Raw genomic sequence first — 6,771 nt, forward strand, 5'->3', positions numbered from 1 at the left:
TATATATATATATATATATTTACCCATTGAGAATGATCAAGATATTTAATAATGTGTTCCTCCAAGTTGGTAAAATTACGAACCATTATTTAATCCTTTACCGTAAACTTCTTCTCCCACACTTCTTCACTTTTACTTCTTCATTTTTTTCTCTTACTCTGATTTCACTCTCCTTTCACTCTCCTTTCACACCCGTTACTCCTATCTGCGTTTGGTCTTCATTTTCATAAGCAAATTTACCACCCTCCATGACGTGTGTCACACATGCAGCTAAAATGACTGCCAAACGTAACTTCCGATTTGTTTTGGTAGGCTGACAAACACAACCTGCGTTTTGTCTTCTCCAAAGCTGATCAAAAGTGAAGCTGTTTGCATGCAGGGGACATAGTGCCACATTTTGTTCTTTGATTGCCTGGGCCTGCTAAATGCAGGCTACATTTTGCTAGAAATTATTTTTGTTATGGAAAAGAAGTTGGTGTTTTGGGAGAATATTGGAGGATGGGAGGATTTACCCGGCGGTGGAGTTGCCGGTCAACACGCAGGGACTTGGTGACCCTGCTACGGTGCAACGTGTCCACACCACGCAGGGGCGAGGTGACGCGGCCAGCATGCAGGTTATGGCACCACGCAGGGGCGTGGTGGAGCTGGCGTCGCGGAGTCTCGATGCACCACCAGGGACGTGGTTTAGGCGGCGTCGCGGAGTCCCGATGCACCACCGAAGGAGAGGGGTGTGCTGAAGCTGCTGGCATGCAGGGGACAAGTCTCACCCCGGTAAACAGCAAGCGTGATGCATTCTTGCTCTATATAAACAGAAAGTCTTCAACTACAATGAGAAAGAAAGTGTTAGTGAGAGGCAAGGGAAGGGGATTTGCTTCTCGGAAGGCATGCTGCTGCTTCACCGTGAAGGAGAAAGGGTGAAAAATAGGAAAAAAAAATATTATTTTGTGTTTATTTTAAAGAATGGTTCGTAATTATAAAGCTCCGAAGGAACATATTATAAATTATTTGGATCATCCAATCTATGTAAGTTGGTAAATTATATTTTTATTGTGTATTTTAATTTCTGTTATTTTTTGTTATTTAATATGTTTAAATATAATTTTTTTGTTAATTTTAAATTAATTTTGTTATAAAAATATTAAAATAAAATATATATTATACTATACTATTTTATACGACATACTAAAAATAAAAAAAATATATATATATTTCTCTACGATAAAAATATAAAAATAATACTATAGTAAAATAAATAATATACATTCTGTAAATAAATATGTATGTTGAACATATTCAAAAGTTTAATACATAATTGTTAAAGTAATAAATAAATAAATATTAGAAAAATATATATACGTTGTTATTAATAATATTAGAAAAATATATGTTGATGCACGAAAAAAAATTATTTTAACTATGGTAATGCACTTCTAACAAATAAAATATTGAAATAAATAAATATCTAAATAATATTATTAATTGAAGTGATCACATATATTTTATAAATCCATTTATTAATATTTGTTTTTTAATAAATGAATATTTATAAGTAATATAATAAATATAATTTTGTTGATGCAGCCCAACAAAAATTTGTTGGTGCGTAAACTGGATCCGCCACAGAGTTGGAACCCAAGGATCGAAAACTATTTACATGCCACCGAATTTTACCACGTATCTAGGATTGGGATGATAAGAGGATCTCACCCGTTGTTAGCTGCTTTGGTTGAAAGGTGGAGGCCGGAGACTCACACTTTTGTGTTGCTGGTGGGTGAGGTTACAGTGACATTGGAAAATATCGCACATATATTTGGCTTACCAATTGATGGAGAGCCTGTGAGTGGATGGACTGACAGTAGTAGTGATTTCGTTCAGAGTCAGAGCATGGCAATATTCGGACGTCAACCGGTGCTCAGTCGTAATTCGAAATCCTATATAAAGCTTGGTTGGGTTCGATGTATCAGAGATGAGGAGCCGTTGGACACTGAAGAGTCCATAAGGAGATACGTGAGATGTCAGATTTTCTGTATGTTAGGGTCGATCCTATTCACAGATAAGTCGATCGCATACGCCCATGCAAAGTATCTACCATTGCTTTGCGATTTCGAGCGGATCCATACTTATAGTTGGGGTTCAGTATGTCTCGCACATCTTTGCACATCTTTACAGAGCACTATGTCGTGCATCACGATATGATTCGAAGAAATGATCATACCCGGCGAGTTACATGGGCATCTTTATGTGTGTGATATCGTTGCTCCATTGTTGTCGTTCGAGTGTATCGAATGGCACCCTACGGACCGAGTGATGTGTCAGTTTGGGTTCGCACAGCCCCCCAGCGAATACCAAGGGACATTCTACTAGACCAGCATTGCATGGCTCTTCGCGGAGTGCAGCCTTATGACTGGACAGTTTTGCTTGGGAAGTGAATAGCGGAGTGGGGAAACAGGCGAAACACTCGACTGCGGGATCTGCACCCCCTTTCGACCTGGGATTTCATACCGACCCCGGAGTATCGGGATTGGTACATGCGCTCATTCGGACATATGCTGAGATTGTCGGCGTATGTTCCTCAGCCACCGCAGCATGCAGTGTTTGAGCCGGTTCCTTATTATGTACCACAGCCACCATAGCCACAGGACCAGAGTGCGTCCGGCCACCACTCTCATCACTCTCAGCACAGCCACCATTCCCAGCACTCTCAGCACAGCCACCATTCACAGCACTCTCAGCCGATACTGACGATTCCAGTCGGTCATGATTGGTTTGACTTCTCCGTCGGCAGTCATGGAGATCAGCAACTACAGAATTGGGCCAATGCTATTTTGGGTGGTTGGTCAGATTTTAGTGCTATGCATTCACCGTCAGCCTCAGTTGATCCACATGGGGCATCAGTAGGTATGAGCCATGGTTTGCAGCGTCCTGCTTCCGACCACATGTCAGAGGGTGCATCGTCTGATAGTGGATTCCTTCGGCGGACATACACACTTGTTGACGAGTACAACCCCGGTGCATCCGCTCTAGTAGAGGCAGGTGGGTCGGTACTTCCGGCAAAGGCGGGTGGGTCGGAGCCTCCGGCAGAGGCAGCTGGGTCGGCCGCTGCAGGTATGGGTGACTCAGTTCCAGGTCACCCATATGACCTACGGATGGAGCGAAATCCACCTGATAGGTATACTCCGTTGTGGCCAGGTCTGGGCATGATGGATAAGGCACTGAGCTGGATGGGTTGTAAGAAGTGAGCATCGGGTTGGGGTTTTTAGATTTCATACTAGGGTTCAATGTAATACGTATTTAATGTTCTATATGTTGGCCGATGTTATTCATAGTTAAAAATTTGTATGTTTGCTTCAGTAAGGCGGTAAATGTTAACATTATCATGGTCTTAAACATCAATGGATAATCTCAAATTTAAAAATACAAACACGAGTAAGACAAAAAAGAAAATCTATTATAAAAATGCAAATTCAAAAATAAAAACACAATAAAAATAAAAGTCATTCCCCCCACCACTCGATCCAGCACGCTGAGGACATCGACTCCGACTATGTCCCTGAGCACCACAGAGACTACATAACCGAGGACCACGTATGTCGCGTGAGTCCATTTTGTTCAAGTATCTGGTTAATTTTGGGCGACCTTTCGACGTTCGCCTCAAGGCGGAATTAGCGACCAATGTGGGTCCCTCATACGCATGCCATGTCTCGGCATCACCTAACGGTGAGAACTCGAATCTATATACCTTACGGACCTCTGTCATCTTGTACACGTCATGCACATACACTTGCCAATCGATTCTCTGGTTAGCACAACAAGCAATAACATGGCGACATGGTATTCGTTCTCCCTGAAAGTGCCCACAGTCACACGTACGTTGTGCAAGATCAACGACTAACACCTTTCCGCTAGTCATTTCGCGCACCTCAAATACTTCATTCCGTCTGTCAAAATGGTGCACAACTATATTCCCAGCCTGTTGCATACTTGCCTCTATCTGCTGTTGTGCGAATACGGAATAAGTATATCCAGCACGTTTGCGTTCGTGAGACTCAGCACTCTTTCGCGTTAAAAGTTCATTTAACCGATAATGTGTTGCTCGGACTAGTGCCAACACAGGTAGATTATGGGCACCCTTCAACACTGAGTTAATGCACTCGACAAGGCTCGTCGTCATATGGCCCCATCGATGTCCCTCGTCGAATGCCAATACCCAATGTCTAAGTCCAATGGCATCGCACCACCTGGCATATGCCTCGCCTCGCTCTTCCAACCTCTTATAGTTGATGTTATACTCCTCCACCGTTCTTGAATACCTAATATTGACCACAAGCTTTTGCAAGTGAGGGACTTTGAATGCTCGTAGGAAGTTGCTGTCGATGTTCCTTATACAAAACATCCACCATGCTCTTGGAGGTTGTCATTCACCTCCGGAACAATTTACTGCTGCCCGAATTGACTCATGCCGGTCCGAGATCATACCCACACCATCTTTTCTGACAACATGCATTCACAGATTCCTTAGAAAGAAGTGCCACGCATCAGCTGTCTCCCCTTCCACCAAGGCAAAAGCGATAGGCACAATGTTCTGGTTCCCATCCCGTACAACAGCGACCAGAAGTGTACCTTTGTACTTTTCATATAGGTGTGTTCCGTCAACCTAAACTAGGGGCTTGCAATGCTTGAATGCCCTAACGCATGGATTGAAACTCCAAAATACGCGATGAAGTATTTTTACCCCTTGCGCCTCTTCATTCCCATTGTAGAGTGGGTGTGTTTATATCTGGACAATTGACCCAGGCATCTTCTGAACCATAACCGAGAGCCACCACGGCAAGGCTTGGTAACTCTCCTCCCAATCACCGAAAAATTTCGCTATGGACTTCTGCTTTACCAACCAAGCCTTTCGGTAACTGATGGTATAGTTGAACCTTGACTGGACTTCGGCTATTATAGTTTTCACCTTTATGGACGGGTCAGTCTCGACCAATGGCCTTATAGCCTCAGCAACTGTGTCCGAGTCCAACTTGGAATGATCCTGTGAAATCACTCCCGTTGTGCACGTGTGCCTATCGTTGTATCTGCGTATCTCCCAACAACCTTTTTCCGTATCGAGTTGGCTCGGATAAGCCGGTCGCACCCACGCCCATACATCTTGCATTTTGCATAGAACGTCTGTGACTCAGACTCATACACGTCGTAGTCAACTCCTCTAGCGATAGTGTAATTTCTAATTGCTGCCACGACTGACTTTTTAGAACTGTATTCCATTCCAATCCGAAACTCTCCGTCCTCGGGATCAGCAACGCCTACAGAAAGTACCCATCATCGTTTATTAATCAATCCAAAGTATATATTAAAGATAACATATTATTCGATCATCACGTACCTATGTTTGAATATTCTGGAAACTCCGGTGCATGCATGGCGTCAAGATCCAACTCACGCATAAAAGGTGGCACGTTCATCGGTTGACTGATCGAAGGGTGAACCACTGCATTATCAACTGCTGTCTCAACTCCCACATCACCATCCTCGTCTTCGTCGCCGGCTTCATAAGTGGCTTCGAAGTCATCTTTGCTGTTACTATTCATTCTCTCGTACACTGCAGCTCCATCATCCTCCACCTCTAAGTCATTTTGAATCCCTTCCGCCTCTACAGTTTCAAACTCAACATACAGCTCAATCTGTGGCTGTCGTATTTGAGTCTGCCGGTGAATTTGAAACATATTATGCATAGTCACTTCGTTAGTGATTGGCATGAAATCAAACTATATTAGACCACCAAAAACTACAACCGGATTCCGGTACAGAATTGTGCTCACTCTCATTAACGTACCGTTCTCCATGCTTTGACGGAGACCATTCTGAAGTTCCATAAACGTCATGGTGCATGGAACCACAAATGAAAACGGATTCTGGCACACAAATCTCACTCCCTTATGAGTATTACGTATTATCTCACCGTCGCAATACACTACCAAGTTTGCGGTACCCTCCATTACACCAGAAACACACTCAAAGAGCACTCACGCACTTCCTCAGAATTTAAATGAACCCGAGCACTACCTTATATAGAGTAGCATTCACCACGCCCTCACGTTTTGATTGCCTCAGGCGAATCACGTCCTGTCATGTGTCAGGACGCCCCCACGTGCCACGTCATCACGCCTCCACGTGGTGCTTGCGTGGCCCGTTCATCTTCTACCACGTCATCATCACGCCTCCAGATGATGCCTATGTGGCCAATTCTTGCTCCGCCACATCATCATCACGCCCCCACATTCTAGGTTAGCACGCCCCCACGTGATGTCACCGTGTCCCATTCAATCTGCACCACGTCATCTCACATTCATGCATAATATACCATGCATTCATTTTTTACCAATTTACCATTTTTTAATCCATTTACAAATTAATTTCTATAGAGGCATGTCCTAATAATGTGTCATTTAGTTTTAACGACAAAATCATATGGACTCGAAAACCAAAAATTTAATTTAAAAAATTTATGGCGTAAATAAAGCTGGTTTGAATTTATTATGTGATATGCCACGGACTTAGAGGAGAATAAGTAGTGACTTTGACTCTCAAAAAATTTAAGAAATTTTATTTATATATAAAATATGTGTTTAAAAAATAAAAAATATTATATAATTTAATAATTTTATATGTATTATTTTTTATTATGTAATGAATTTATGTCTTAATTATTTAATTCACTAATATTTTTTACTTATCTAATTTAATATCATACCTACAAATTTTTGTATCTTT

This window comes from Arachis duranensis, chromosome 3, assembly GCF_000817695.3.
Source record: "Arachis duranensis cultivar V14167 chromosome 3, aradu.V14167.gnm2.J7QH, whole genome shotgun sequence".
Classification (NCBI taxonomy): domain Eukaryota; kingdom Viridiplantae; phylum Streptophyta; class Magnoliopsida; order Fabales; family Fabaceae; genus Arachis; species Arachis duranensis.